The 12,355-nt window shown below is 41.9% G+C and overlaps 30 non-coding genes across 30 annotated transcripts; all 30 read left to right on the forward strand.

The window, feature by feature from the left end:
• The first annotated feature begins 232 nt into the window (after positions 1-232).
• Positions 233-351, forward strand: LOC142482674 (5S ribosomal RNA). The gene has a single exon (XR_012796880.1). It is a non-coding gene; the product is annotated as a 5S ribosomal RNA (ribosomal RNA).
• Positions 352-637: 286 nt separating this feature from the next.
• LOC142482821 (5S ribosomal RNA) lies at positions 638-756 on the forward strand. Its single transcript, XR_012797022.1, has one exon. It is a non-coding gene; the product is annotated as a 5S ribosomal RNA (ribosomal RNA).
• A 286-nt stretch (positions 757-1,042) lies between these two features.
• LOC142482854 (5S ribosomal RNA) lies at positions 1,043-1,161 on the forward strand. Its single transcript, XR_012797053.1, has one exon. It is a non-coding gene; the product is annotated as a 5S ribosomal RNA (ribosomal RNA).
• Positions 1,162-1,447: 286 nt separating this feature from the next.
• LOC142482642 (5S ribosomal RNA) lies at positions 1,448-1,566 on the forward strand. The gene has a single exon (XR_012796849.1). It is a non-coding gene; the product is annotated as a 5S ribosomal RNA (ribosomal RNA).
• Positions 1,567-1,852: 286 nt separating this feature from the next.
• On the forward strand, positions 1,853-1,971 carry LOC142482643 (5S ribosomal RNA). The gene has a single exon (XR_012796850.1). It is a non-coding gene; the product is annotated as a 5S ribosomal RNA (ribosomal RNA).
• A 286-nt stretch (positions 1,972-2,257) lies between these two features.
• Positions 2,258-2,376, forward strand: LOC142482822 (5S ribosomal RNA). The gene has a single exon (XR_012797023.1). It is a non-coding gene; the product is annotated as a 5S ribosomal RNA (ribosomal RNA).
• Positions 2,377-2,662: 286 nt separating this feature from the next.
• Positions 2,663-2,781, forward strand: LOC142482856 (5S ribosomal RNA). Its single transcript, XR_012797055.1, has one exon. It is a non-coding gene; the product is annotated as a 5S ribosomal RNA (ribosomal RNA).
• A 286-nt stretch (positions 2,782-3,067) lies between these two features.
• LOC142482644 (5S ribosomal RNA) lies at positions 3,068-3,186 on the forward strand. Its single transcript, XR_012796851.1, has one exon. It is a non-coding gene; the product is annotated as a 5S ribosomal RNA (ribosomal RNA).
• Positions 3,187-3,472: 286 nt separating this feature from the next.
• LOC142482299 (5S ribosomal RNA) lies at positions 3,473-3,591 on the forward strand. Its single transcript, XR_012796541.1, has one exon. It is a non-coding gene; the product is annotated as a 5S ribosomal RNA (ribosomal RNA).
• A 286-nt stretch (positions 3,592-3,877) lies between these two features.
• LOC142482645 (5S ribosomal RNA) lies at positions 3,878-3,996 on the forward strand. Its single transcript, XR_012796852.1, has one exon. It is a non-coding gene; the product is annotated as a 5S ribosomal RNA (ribosomal RNA).
• Positions 3,997-4,282: 286 nt separating this feature from the next.
• Positions 4,283-4,401, forward strand: LOC142482300 (5S ribosomal RNA). The gene has a single exon (XR_012796542.1). It is a non-coding gene; the product is annotated as a 5S ribosomal RNA (ribosomal RNA).
• Positions 4,402-4,687: 286 nt separating this feature from the next.
• LOC142482648 (5S ribosomal RNA) lies at positions 4,688-4,806 on the forward strand. The gene has a single exon (XR_012796854.1). It is a non-coding gene; the product is annotated as a 5S ribosomal RNA (ribosomal RNA).
• Positions 4,807-5,092: 286 nt separating this feature from the next.
• On the forward strand, positions 5,093-5,211 carry LOC142482857 (5S ribosomal RNA). Its single transcript, XR_012797056.1, has one exon. It is a non-coding gene; the product is annotated as a 5S ribosomal RNA (ribosomal RNA).
• A 286-nt stretch (positions 5,212-5,497) lies between these two features.
• LOC142482649 (5S ribosomal RNA) lies at positions 5,498-5,616 on the forward strand. The gene has a single exon (XR_012796855.1). It is a non-coding gene; the product is annotated as a 5S ribosomal RNA (ribosomal RNA).
• A 286-nt stretch (positions 5,617-5,902) lies between these two features.
• LOC142482363 (5S ribosomal RNA) lies at positions 5,903-6,021 on the forward strand. Its single transcript, XR_012796602.1, has one exon. It is a non-coding gene; the product is annotated as a 5S ribosomal RNA (ribosomal RNA).
• A 286-nt stretch (positions 6,022-6,307) lies between these two features.
• On the forward strand, positions 6,308-6,426 carry LOC142482675 (5S ribosomal RNA). Its single transcript, XR_012796881.1, has one exon. It is a non-coding gene; the product is annotated as a 5S ribosomal RNA (ribosomal RNA).
• Positions 6,427-6,712: 286 nt separating this feature from the next.
• Positions 6,713-6,831, forward strand: LOC142482823 (5S ribosomal RNA). Its single transcript, XR_012797024.1, has one exon. It is a non-coding gene; the product is annotated as a 5S ribosomal RNA (ribosomal RNA).
• A 286-nt stretch (positions 6,832-7,117) lies between these two features.
• Positions 7,118-7,236, forward strand: LOC142482858 (5S ribosomal RNA). Its single transcript, XR_012797057.1, has one exon. It is a non-coding gene; the product is annotated as a 5S ribosomal RNA (ribosomal RNA).
• Positions 7,237-7,522: 286 nt separating this feature from the next.
• LOC142482844 (5S ribosomal RNA) lies at positions 7,523-7,641 on the forward strand. The gene has a single exon (XR_012797044.1). It is a non-coding gene; the product is annotated as a 5S ribosomal RNA (ribosomal RNA).
• Positions 7,642-7,927: 286 nt separating this feature from the next.
• Positions 7,928-8,046, forward strand: LOC142482301 (5S ribosomal RNA). Its single transcript, XR_012796543.1, has one exon. It is a non-coding gene; the product is annotated as a 5S ribosomal RNA (ribosomal RNA).
• Positions 8,047-8,332: 286 nt separating this feature from the next.
• LOC142482650 (5S ribosomal RNA) lies at positions 8,333-8,451 on the forward strand. Its single transcript, XR_012796856.1, has one exon. It is a non-coding gene; the product is annotated as a 5S ribosomal RNA (ribosomal RNA).
• Positions 8,452-8,737: 286 nt separating this feature from the next.
• On the forward strand, positions 8,738-8,856 carry LOC142482825 (5S ribosomal RNA). Its single transcript, XR_012797025.1, has one exon. It is a non-coding gene; the product is annotated as a 5S ribosomal RNA (ribosomal RNA).
• Positions 8,857-9,142: 286 nt separating this feature from the next.
• LOC142482651 (5S ribosomal RNA) lies at positions 9,143-9,261 on the forward strand. Its single transcript, XR_012796857.1, has one exon. It is a non-coding gene; the product is annotated as a 5S ribosomal RNA (ribosomal RNA).
• A 286-nt stretch (positions 9,262-9,547) lies between these two features.
• On the forward strand, positions 9,548-9,666 carry LOC142482859 (5S ribosomal RNA). The gene has a single exon (XR_012797058.1). It is a non-coding gene; the product is annotated as a 5S ribosomal RNA (ribosomal RNA).
• Positions 9,667-9,952: 286 nt separating this feature from the next.
• Positions 9,953-10,071, forward strand: LOC142482652 (5S ribosomal RNA). Its single transcript, XR_012796858.1, has one exon. It is a non-coding gene; the product is annotated as a 5S ribosomal RNA (ribosomal RNA).
• Positions 10,072-10,357: 286 nt separating this feature from the next.
• LOC142482364 (5S ribosomal RNA) lies at positions 10,358-10,476 on the forward strand. The gene has a single exon (XR_012796603.1). It is a non-coding gene; the product is annotated as a 5S ribosomal RNA (ribosomal RNA).
• A 286-nt stretch (positions 10,477-10,762) lies between these two features.
• Positions 10,763-10,881, forward strand: LOC142482676 (5S ribosomal RNA). The gene has a single exon (XR_012796882.1). It is a non-coding gene; the product is annotated as a 5S ribosomal RNA (ribosomal RNA).
• Positions 10,882-11,167: 286 nt separating this feature from the next.
• On the forward strand, positions 11,168-11,286 carry LOC142482826 (5S ribosomal RNA). The gene has a single exon (XR_012797026.1). It is a non-coding gene; the product is annotated as a 5S ribosomal RNA (ribosomal RNA).
• A 286-nt stretch (positions 11,287-11,572) lies between these two features.
• On the forward strand, positions 11,573-11,691 carry LOC142482860 (5S ribosomal RNA). Its single transcript, XR_012797059.1, has one exon. It is a non-coding gene; the product is annotated as a 5S ribosomal RNA (ribosomal RNA).
• A 286-nt stretch (positions 11,692-11,977) lies between these two features.
• On the forward strand, positions 11,978-12,096 carry LOC142482845 (5S ribosomal RNA). Its single transcript, XR_012797045.1, has one exon. It is a non-coding gene; the product is annotated as a 5S ribosomal RNA (ribosomal RNA).
• Positions 12,097-12,355: the final 259 nt, after the last annotated feature.

Raw genomic sequence — 12,355 nt, forward strand, 5'->3', positions numbered from 1 at the left:
GAAAATGTTTCATTTCTTGCTACTTTTTTCCCGCAGTGGCAAAGAAATATATCGTTTTTTCCTCTGAAAGTTCAACACAATGCAACCTTCCAAAATAGAATTCTGACATCAAGAATTCCGTCTATAGTACATTTGAGTGCACCTGTCATTTTCTCAGTCTCTGTGTATGCATGGAGCAAGATATAGGCTCATGGATTTAAGAATGAGAGGATATCATGAGACAGCAATCTCCACCTACGGTCATACTACCTTGAAAGCGCCCGATCCCGTCAGATCTCGGAAGCTAAGCAGGGTGAGGCTTGATTAGTACTGGGTTGGGAGACTGCCTGGGAATACCAGGTGCTGTGGGTGTTTTTATTTTTTGCTTCCCTAATGAAAATATACATGGCATTCCTTGCAGCAAATGAAAATGTTTCATTTTTTACTACTTTTTTCCCGCAGTGGCAAAGAAATATATCGTTTTTTCCTCAGAAAGTTCAACACAATGCAACCTTCCAAAATAGAATTCTGACATCAAGAATTCCGTCTATAGTACATTTGAGTGCACCTGTCATTTTCTCAGTCTCTGTGTATGCATGGAGCAAGATATAGGCTCATGGATTTAAGAATGAGAGGATATCATGAGACAGCAATCTCCACCTACGGCCATACTACCTTGAAAGCGCCCGATCCCGTCAGATCTCGGAAGCTAAGCAGGGTGAGGCTTGATTAGTACTGGGTTGGGAGACTGCCTGGGAATACCAGGTGCTGTAGGGGTTTTTATTTTTCGCTTCCCTAATGAAAATATACATGGCATTCCTCGCAGCAAATGAAAATGTTTCATTTCTTGCTACTTTTTTCCCGCAGTGGCAAAGAAATCTATCGTTTTTTCCTCTGAAAGTTCAACACAATGCAACCTTCCAAAATAGAATTCTGACATCAAGAATTCCGTCTATAGTACATTTGAGTGCACCTGTCATTTTCTCAGTCTCTGTGTATGCATGGAGCAAGATATAGGCTCATGGATTTAAGAATGAGAGGATATCATGAGACAGCAATCTCCACCTACGGCCATACTACCTTGACAGCGCCCGATCCCATCAGATCTCGGAAGCTAAGCAGGGTGAGGCTTGATTAGTACTGGGTTGGGAGACTGCCTGGGAATACCAGGTGCTGTAGGGGTTTTTATTTTTCGCTTCCCTAATGAAAATATACATGGCATTCCTCGCAGCAAATGAAAATGTTTCATTTCTTGCTACTTTTTTCCCGCAGTGGCAAAGAAATATATCGTTTTTTCCTCTGAAAGTTCAACACAATGCAACCTTCCAAAATAGAATTCTGACATCAAGAATTCCGTCTATAGTACATTTGAGTGCACCTGTCATTTTCTCAGTCTCTGTGTATGCATGGAGCAAGATATAGGCTCATGGATTTAAGAATGAGAGGATATCATGAGACAGCAATCTCCACCTACGGCCATACTACCTTGAAAGCGCCCGATCCCGTCAGATCTCGGAAGCTAAGCAGGGTGAGGCTTGATTAGTACTGGGTTGGGAGACTGCCTGGGAATACCAGGTGCTGTGGGTGTTTTTATTTTTTGCTTCCCTAATGAAAATATACATGGCATTCCTTGCAGCAAATTAAAATGTTTCATTTCTTGCTACTTTTTTCCCGCAGTGGCAAAGAAATATATCGTTTTTTCCTCTGAAAGTTCAACACAATGCAACCTTCCAAAATAGAATTCTGACATCAAGAATTCCGTCTATAGTACATTTGAGTGCACCTGTCATTTTCTCAGTCTCTGTGTATGCATGGAGCAAGATATAGGCTCATGGATTTAAGAATGAGAGGATATCATGAGACAGCAATCTCCACCTACGGCCATACTACCTTGAAAGCGCCCGATCCCGTCAGATCTCGGAAGCTAAGCAGGGTGAGGCTTGATTAGTACTGGGTTGGGAGACTGCCTGGGAATACCAGGTGCTGTGGGTGTTTTTATTTTTTGCTTCCCTAATGAAAATATACATGGCATTCCTTGCAGCAAATGAAAATGTTTCATTTTTTACTACTTTTTTCCCGCAGTGGCAAAGAAATATATCGTTTTTTCCTCAGAAAGTTCAACACAATGCAACCTTCCAAAATAGAATTCTGACATCAAGAATTCCGTCTATAGTACATTTGAGTGCACCTGTCATTTTCTCAGTCTCTGTGTATGCATGGAGCAAGATATAGGCTCATGGATTTAAGAATGAGAGGATATCATGAGACAGCAATCTCCACCTACGGCCATACTACCTTGAAAGCGCCCGATCCCGTCAGATCTCGGAAGCTAAGCAGGGTGAGGCTTGATTAGTACTGGGTTGGGAGACTGCCTGGGAATACCAGGTGCTGTAGGGGTTTTTATTTTTCGCTTCCCTAATGAAAATATACATGGCATTCCTCGCAGCAAATGAAAATGTTTCATTTCTTGCTACTTTTTTCCCGCAGTGGCAAAGAAATCTATCGTTTTTTCCTCTGAAAGTTCAACACAATGCAACCTTCCAAAATAGAATTCTGACATCAAGAATTCCGTCTATAGTACATTTGAGTGCACCTGTCATTTTCTCAGTCTCTGTGTATGCATGGAGCAAGATATAGGCTCATGGATTTAAGAATGAGAGGATATCATGAGACAGCAATCTCCACCTACGGCCATACTACCTTGACAGCGCCCGATCCCATCAGATCTCGGAAGCTAAGCAGGGTGAGGCTTGATTAGTACTGGGTTGGGAGACTGCCTGGGAATACCAGGTGCTGTAGGGGTTTTTATTTTTCGCTTCCCTAATGAAAATATACATGGCATTCCTCGCAGCAAATGAAAATGTTTCATTTCTTGCTACTTTTTTCCCGCAGTGGCAAAGAAATATATCGTTTTTTCCTCTGAAAGTTCAACACAATGCAACCTTCCAAAATAGAATTCTGACATCAAGAATTCCGTCTATAGTACATTTGAGTGCACCTGTCATTTTCTCAGTCTCTGTGTATGCATGGAGCAAGATATAGGCTCATGGATTTAAGAATGAGAGGATATCATGAGACAGCAATCTCCACCTACGGCCATACTACCTTGAAAGCGCCCGATCCCGTCAGATCTCGGAAGCTAAGCAGGGTGAGGCTTGATTAGTACTGGGTTGGGAGACTGCCTGGGAATACCAGGTGCTGTGGGTGTTTTTATTTTTTGCTTCCCTAATGAAAATATACATGGCATTCCTTGCAGCAAATTAAAATGTTTCATTTTTTACTACTTTTTTCCCGCAGTGGCAAAGAAATATATCGTTTTTTCCTCAGAAAGTTCAACACAATGCAACCTTCCAAAATAGAATTCTGACATCAAGAATTCCGTCTATAGTACATTTGAGTGCACCTGTCATTTTCTCAGTCTCTGTGTATGCATGGAGCAAGATATAGGCTCATGGATTTAAGAATGAGAGGATATCATGAGACAGCAATCTCCACCTACGGCCATACTACCTTGACAGCGCCCGATCCCGTCAGATCTCGGAAGCTAAGCAGGGTGAGGCTTGATTAGTACTGGGTTGGGAGACTGCCTGGGAATACCAGGTGCTGTAGGGGTTTTTATTTTTCGCTTCCCTAATGAAAATATACATGGCATTCCTCGCAGCAAATGAAAATGTTTCATTTCTTGCTACTTTTTTCCCGCAGTGGCAAAGAAATCTATCGTTTTTTCCTCTGAAAGTTCAACACAATGCAACCTTCCAAAATAGAATTCTGACATCAAGAATTCCGTCTATAGTACATTTGAGTGCACCTGTCATTTTCTCAGTCTCTGTGTATGCATGGAGCAAGATATAGGCTCATGGATTTAAGAATGAGAGGATATCATGAGACAGCAATCTCCACCTACGGCCATACTACCTTGAAAGCGCCCGATCCCGTCAGATCTCGGAAGCTAAGCAGGGTGAGGCTTGATTAGTACTGGGTTGGGAGACTGCCTGGGAATACCAGGTGCTGTGGGTGTTTTTATTTTTTGCTTCCCTAATGAAAATATACATGGCATTCCTTGCAGCAAATGAAAATGTTTCATTTTTTACTACTTTTTTCCCGCAGTGGCAAAGAAATATATCGTTTTTTCCTCAGAAAGTTCAACACAATGCAACCTTCCAAAATAGAATTCTGACATCAAGAATTCCGTCTATAGTACATTTGAGTGCACCTGTCATTTTCTCAGTCTCTGTGTATGCATGGAGCAAGATATAGGCTCATGGATTTAAGAATGAGAGGATATCATGAGACAGCAATCTCCACCTACGGCCATACTACCTTGACAGCGCCCGATCCCGTCAGATCTCGGAAGCTAAGCAGGGTGAGGCTTGATTAGTACTGGGTTGGGAGACTGCCTGGGAATACCAGGTGCTGTAGGGGTTTTTATTTTTCGCTTCCCTAATGAAAATATACATGGCATTCCTCGCAGCAAATGAAAATGTTTCATTTCTTGCTACTTTTTTCCCGCAGTGGCAAAGAAATCTATCGTTTTTTCCTCTGAAAGTTCAACACAATGCAACCTTCCAAAATAGAATTCTGACATCAAGAATTCCGTCTATAGTACATTTGAGTGCACCTGTCATTTTCTCAGTCTCTGTGTATGCATGGAGCAAGATATAGGCTCATGGATTTAAGAATGAGAGGATATCATGAGACAGCAATCTCCACCTACGGCCATACTACCTTGAAAGCGCCCGATCCCGTCAGATCTCGGAAGCTAAGCAGGGTGAGGCTTGATTAGTACTGGGTTGGGAGACTGCCTGGGAATACCAGGTGCTGTGGGTGTTTTTATTTTTTGCTTCCCTAATGAAAATATACATGGCATTCCTTGCAGCAAATGAAAATGTTTCATTTTTTACTACTTTTTTCCCGCAGTGGCAAAGAAATCTATCGTTTTTTCCTCTGAAAGTTCAACACAATGCAACCTTCCAAAATAGAATTCTGACATCAAGAATTCCGTCTATAGTACATTTGAGTGCACCTGTCATTTTCTCAGTCTCTGTGTATGCATGGAGCAAGATATAGGCTCGTGGATTTAAGAATGAGAGGATATCATGAGACAGCAATCTCCACCTACGGCCATACTACCTTGACAGCGCCCGATCCCATCAGATCTCGGAAGCTAAGCAGGGTGAGGCTTGATTAGTACTGGGTTGGGAGACTGCCTGGGAATACCAGGTGCTGTAGGGGTTTTTATTTTTCGCTTCCCTAATGAAAATATACATGGCATTCCTCGCAGCAAATGAAAATGTTTCATTTCTTGCTACTTTTTTCCCGCAGTGGCAAAGAAATATATCGTTTTTTCCTCTGAAAGTTCAACACAATGCAACCTTCCAAAATAGAATTCTGACATCAAGAATTCCGTCTATAGTACATTTGAGTGCACCTGTCATTTTCTCAGTCTCTGTGTATGCATGGAGCAAGATATAGGCTCATGGATTTAAGAATGAGAGGATATCATGAGACAGCAATCTCCACCTACGGCCATACTACCTTGAAAGCGCCCGATCCCGTCAGATCTCGGAAGCTAAGCAGGGTGAGGCTTGATTAGTACTGGGTTGGGAGACTGCCTGGGAATACCAGGTGCTGTGGGTGTTTTTATTTTTTGCTTCCCTAATGAAAATATACATGGCATTCCTTGCAGCAAATGAAAATGTTTCATTTTTTACTACTTTTTTCCCGCAGTGGCAAAGAAATCTATCGTTTTTTCCTCTGAAAGTTCAACACAATGCAACCTTCCAAAATAGAATTCTGACATCAAGAATTCCGTCTATAGTACATTTGAGTGCACCTGTCATTTTCTCAGTCTCTGTGTATGCATGGAGCAAGATATAGGCTCATGGATTTAAGAATGAGAGGATATCATGAGACAGCAATCTCCACCTACGGCCATACTACCTTGAAAGCGCCCGATCCTGTCAGATCTCGGAAGCTAAGCAGGGTGAGGCTTGATTAGTACTGAGTTGGGAGACTGCCTGGGAATACCAGGTGCTGTGGGTGTTTTTATTTTTTGCTTCCCTAATGAAAATATACATGGCATTCCTTGCAGCAAATGAAAATGTTTCATTTTTTACTACTTTTTTCCCGCAGTGGCAAAGAAATATATCGTTTTTTCCTCAGAAAGTTCAACACAATGCAACCTTCCAAAATAGAATTCTGACATCAAGAATTCCGTCTATAGTACATTTGAGTGCACCTGTCATTTTCTCAGTCTCTGTGTATGCATGGAGCAAGATATAGGCTCATGGATTTAAGAATGAGAGGATATCATGAGACAGCAATCTCCACCTACGGCCATACTACCTTGAAAGCGCCCGATCCCGTCAGATCTCGGAAGCTAAGCAGGGTGAGGCTTGATTAGTACTGAGTTGGGAGACTGCCTGGGAATACCAGGTGCTGTGGGTGTTTTTATTTTTTGCTTCCCTAATGAAAATATACATGGCATTCCTTGCAGCAAATGAAAATGTTTCATTTTTTACTACTTTTTTCCCGCAGTGGCAAAGAAATATATCGTTTTTTCCTCAGAAAGTTCAACACAATGCAACCTTCCAAAATAGAATTCTGACATCAAGAATTCCGTCTATAGTACATTTGAGTGCACCTGTCATTTTCTCAGTCTCTGTGTATGCATGGAGCAAGATATAGGCTCATGGATTTAAGAATGAGAGGATATCATGAGACAGCAATCTCCACCTACGGCCATACTACCTTGAAAGCGCCCGATCCCGTCAGATCTCGGAAGCTAAGCAGGGTGAGGCTTGATTAGTACTGGGTTGGGAGACTGCCTGGGAATACCAGGTGCTGTAGGGGTTTTTATTTTTCGCTTCCCTAATGAAAATATACATGGCATTCCTCGCAGCAAATGAAAATGTTTCATTTCTTGCTACTTTTTTCCCGCAGTGGCAAAGAAATCTATCGTTTTTTACTCTGAAAGTTCAACACAATGCAACCTTCCAAAATAGAATTCTGACATCAAGAATTCCGTCTATAGTACATTTGAGTGCACCTGTCATTTTCTCAGTCTCTGTGTATGCATGGAGCAAGATATAGGCTCATGGATTTAAGAATGAGAGGATATCATGAGACAGCAATCTCCACCTACGGCCATACTACCTTGACAGCGCCCGATCCCATCAGATCTCGGAAGCTAAGCAGGGTGAGGCTTGATTAGTACTGGGTTGGGAGACTGCCTGGGAATACCAGGTGCTGTAGGGGTTTTTATTTTTCGCTTCCCTAATGAAAATATACATGGCATTCCTCGCAGCAAATGAAAATGTTTCATTTCTTGCTACTTTTTTCCCGCAGTGGCAAAGAAATATATCGTTTTTTCCTCTGAAAGTTCAACACAATGCAACCTTCCAAAATAGAATTCTGACATCAAGAATTCCGTCTATAGTACATTTGAGTGCACCTGTCATTTTCTCAGTCTCTGTGTATGCATGGAGCAAGATATAGGCTCATGGATTTAAGAATGAGAGGATATCATGAGACAGCAATCTCCACCTATGGCCATACTACCTTGAAAGCGCCCGATCCCGTCAGATCTCGGAAGCTAAGCAGGGTGAGGCTTGATTAGTACTGGGTTGGGAGACTGCCTGGGAATACCAGGTGCTGTGGGTGTTTTTATTTTTTGCTTCCCTAATGAAAATATACATGGCATTCCTTGCAGCAAATGAAAATGTTTCATTTTTTACTACTTTTTTCCCGCAGTGGCAAAGAAATATATCGTTTTTTCCTCAGAAAGTTCAACACAATGCAACCTTCCAAAATAGAATTCTGACATCAAGAATTCCGTCTATAGTACATTTGAGTGCACCTGTCATTTTCTCAGTCTCTGTGTATGCATGGAGCAAGATATAGGCTCATGGATTTAAGAATGAGAGGATATCATGAGACAGCAATCTCCACCTACGGCCATACTACCTTGACAGCGCCCGATCCCGTCAGATCTCGGAAGCTAAGCAGGGTGAGGCTTGATTAGTACTGGGTTGGGAGACTGCCTGGGAATACCAGGTGCTGTAGGGGTTTTTATTTTTCGCTTCCCTAATGAAAATATACATGGCATTCCTCGCAGCAAATGAAAATGTTTCATTTCTTGCTACTTTTTTCCCGCAGTGGCAAAGAAATCTATCGTTTTTTCCTCTGAAAGTTCAACACAATGCAACCTTCCAAAATAGAATTCTGACATCAAGAATTCCGTCTATAGTACATTTGAGTGCACCTGTCATTTTCTCAGTCTCTGTGTATGCATGGAGCAAGATATAGGCTCATGGATTTAAGAATGAGAGGATATCATGAGACAGCAATCTCCACCTACGGCCATACTACCTTGAAAGCGCCCGATCCCGTCAGATCTCGGAAGCTAAGCAGGGTGAGGCTTGATTAGTACTGGGTTGGGAGACTGCCTGGGAATACCAGGTGCTGTGGGTGTTTTTATTTTTTGCTTCCCTAATGAAAATATACATGGCATTCCTTGCAGCAAATGAAAATGTTTCATTTTTTACTACTTTTTTCCCGCAGTGGCAAAGAAATATATCGTTTTTTCCTCAGAAAGTTCAACACAATGCAACCTTCCAAAATAGAATTCTGACATCAAGAATTCCGTCTATAGTACATTTGAGTGCACCTGTCATTTTCTCAGTCTCTGTGTATGCATGGAGCAAGATATAGGCTCATGGATTTAAGAATGAGAGGATATCATGAGACAGCAATCTCCACCTACGGCCATACTACCTTGAAAGCGCCCGATCCCGTCAGATCTCGGAAGCTAAGCAGGGTGAGGCTTGATTAGTACTGGGTTGGGAGACTGCCTGGGAATACCAGGTGCTGTAGGGGTTTTTATTTTTCGCTTCCCTAATGAAAATATACATGGCATTCCTCGCAGCAAATGAAAATGTTTCATTTCTTGCTACTTTTTTCCCGCAGTGGCAAAGAAATCTATCGTTTTTTCCTCTGAAAGTTCAACACAATGCAACCTTCCAAAATAGAATTCTGACATCAAGAATTCCGTCTATAGTACATTTGAGTGCACCTGTCATTTTCTCAGTCTCTGTGTATGCATGGAGCAAGATATAGGCTCATGGATTTAAGAATGAGAGGATATCATGAGACAGCAATCTCCACCTACGGCCATACTACCTTGAAAGCGCCCGATCCCGTCAGATCTCGGAAGCTAAGCAGGGTGAGGCTTGATTAGTACTGGGTTGGGAGACTGCCTGGGAATACCAGGTGCTGTGGGTGTTTTTATTTTTTGCTTCCCTAATGAAAATATACATGGCATTCCTTGCAGCAAATGAAAATGTTTCATTTTTTACTACTTTTTTCCCGCAGTGGCAAAGAAATCTATCGTTTTTTCCTCTGAAAGTTCAACACAATGCAACCTTCCAAAATAGAATTCTGACATCAAGAATTCCGTCTATAGTACATTTGAGTGCACCTGTCATTTTCTCAGTCTCTGTGTATGCATGGAGCAAGATATAGGCTCGTGGATTTAAGAATGAGAGGATATCATGAGACAGCAATCTCCACCTACGGCCATACTACCTTGACAGCGCCCGATCCCATCAGATCTCGGAAGCTAAGCAGGGTGAGGCTTGATTAGTACTGGGTTGGGAGACTGCCTGGGAATACCAGGTGCTGTAGGGGTTTTTATTTTTCGCTTCCCTAATGAAAATATACATGGCATTCCTCGCAGCAAATGAAAATGTTTCATTTCTTGCTACTTTTTTCCCGCAGTGGCAAAGAAATATATCGTTTTTTCCTCTGAAAGTTCAACACAATGCAACCTTCCAAAATAGAATTCTGACATCAAGAATTCCGTCTATAGTACATTTGAGTGCACCTGTCATTTTCTCAGTCTCTGTGTATGCATGGAGCAAGATATAGGCTCATGGATTTAAGAATGAGAGGATATCATGAGACAGCAATCTCCACCTACGGCCATACTACCTTGAAAGCGCCCGATCCCGTCAGATCTCGGAAGCTAAGCAGGGTGAGGCTTGATTAGTACTGGGTTGGGAGACTGCCTGGGAATACCAGGTGCTGTGGGTGTTTTTATTTTTTGCTTCCCTAATGAAAATATACATGGCATTCCTTGCAGCAAATGAAAATGTTTCATTTTTTACTACTTTTTTCCCGCAGTGGCAAAGAAATCTATCGTTTTTTCCTCTGAAAGTTCAACACAATGCAACCTTCCAAAATAGAATTCTGACATCAAGAATTCCGTCTATAGTACATTTGAGTGCACCTGTCATTTTCTCAGTCTCTGTGTATGCATGGAGCAAGATATAGGCTCATGGATTTAAGAATGAGAGGATATCATGAGACAGCAATCTCCACCTACGGCCATACTACCTTGAAAGCGCCCGATCCTGTCAGATCTCGGAAGCTAAGCAGGGTGAGGCTTGATTAGTACTGAGTTGGGAGACTGCCTGGGAATACCAGGTGCTGTGGGTGTTTTTATTTTTTGCTTCCCTAATGAAAATATACATGGCATTCCTTGCAGCAAATGAAAATGTTTCATTTTTTACTACTTTTTTCCCGCAGTGGCAAAGAAATATATCGTTTTTTCCTCAGAAAGTTCAACACAATGCAACCTTCCAAAATAGAATTCTGACATCAAGAATTCCGTCTATAGTACATTTGAGTGCACCTGTCATTTTCTCAGTCTCTGTGTATGCATGGAGCAAGATATAGGCTCATGGATTTAAGAATGAGAGGATATCATGAGACAGCAATCTCCACCTACGGCCATACTACCTTGAAAGCGCCCGATCCCGTCAGATCTCGGAAGCTAAGCAGGGTGAGGCTTGATTAGTACTGAGTTGGGAGACTGCCTGGGAATACCAGGTGCTGTGGGTGTTTTTATTTTTTGCTTCCCTAATGAAAATATACATGGCATTCCTTGCAGCAAATGAAAATGTTTCATTTTTTACTACTTTTTTCCCGCAGTGGCAAAGAAATATATCGTTTTTTCCTCAGAAAGTTCAACACAATGCAACCTTCCAAAATAGAATTCTGACATCAAGAATTCCGTCTATAGTACATTTGAGTGCACCTGTCATTTTCTCAGTCTCTGTGTATGCATGGAGCAAGATATAGGCTCATGGATTTAAGAATGAGAGGATATCATGAGACAGCAATCTCCACCTACGGCCATACTACCTTGAAAGCGCCCGATCCCGTCAGATCTCGGAAGCTAAGCAGGGTGAGGCTTGATTAGTACTGGGTTGGGAGACTGCCTGGGAATACCAGGTGCTGTAGGGGTTTTTATTTTTCGCTTCCCTAATGAAAATATACATGGCATTCCTCGCAGCAAATGAAAATGTTTCATTTCTTGCTACTTTTTTCCCGCAGTGGCAAAGAAATCTATCGTTTTTTACTCTGAAAGTTCAACACAATGCAACCTTCCAAAATAGAATTCTGACATCAAGAATTCCGTCTATAGTACATTTGAGTGCACCTGTCATTTTCTCAGTCTCTGTGTATGCATGGAGCAAGATATAGGCTCATGGATTTAAGAATGAGAGGATATCATGAGACAGCAATCTCCACCTACGGCCATACTACCTTGACAGCGCCCGATCCCATCAGATCTCGGAAGCTAAGCAGGGTGAGGCTTGATTAGTACTGGGTTGGGAGACTGCCTGGGAATACCAGGTGCTGTAGGGGTTTTTATTTTTCGCTTCCCTAATGAAAATATACATGGCATTCCTCGCAGCAAATGAAAATGTTTCATTTCTTGCTACTTTTTTCCCGCAGTGGCAAAGAAATATATCGTTTTTTCCTCTGAAAGTTCAACACAATGCAACCTTCCAAAATAGAATTCTGACATCAAGAATTCCGTCTATAGTACATTTGAGTGCACCTGTCATTTTCTCAGTCTCTGTGTATGCATGGAGCAAGATATAGGCTCATGGATTTAAGAATGAGAGGATATCATGAGACAGCAATCTCCACCTATGGCCATACTACCTTGAAAGCGCCCGATCCCGTCAGATCTCGGAAGCTAAGCAGGGTGAGGCTTGATTAGTACTGGGTTGGGAGACTGCCTGGGAATACCAGGTGCTGTGGGTGTTTTTATTTTTTGCTTCCCTAATGAAAATATACATGGCATTCCTTGCAGCAAATGAAAATGTTTCATTTTTTACTACTTTTTTCCCGCAGTGGCAAAGAAATATATCGTTTTTTCCTCAGAAAGTTCAACACAATGCAACCTTCCAAAATAGAATTCTGACATCAAGAATTCCGTCTATAGTACATTTGAGTGCACCTGTCATTTTCTCAGTCTCTGTGTATGCATGGAGCAAGATATAGGCTCATGGATTTAAGAATG

Source organism: Ascaphus truei, unplaced genomic scaffold (assembly GCF_040206685.1).
Source record: "Ascaphus truei isolate aAscTru1 unplaced genomic scaffold, aAscTru1.hap1 HAP1_SCAFFOLD_282, whole genome shotgun sequence".
Lineage (NCBI taxonomy): Eukaryota > Metazoa > Chordata > Amphibia > Anura > Ascaphidae > Ascaphus > Ascaphus truei.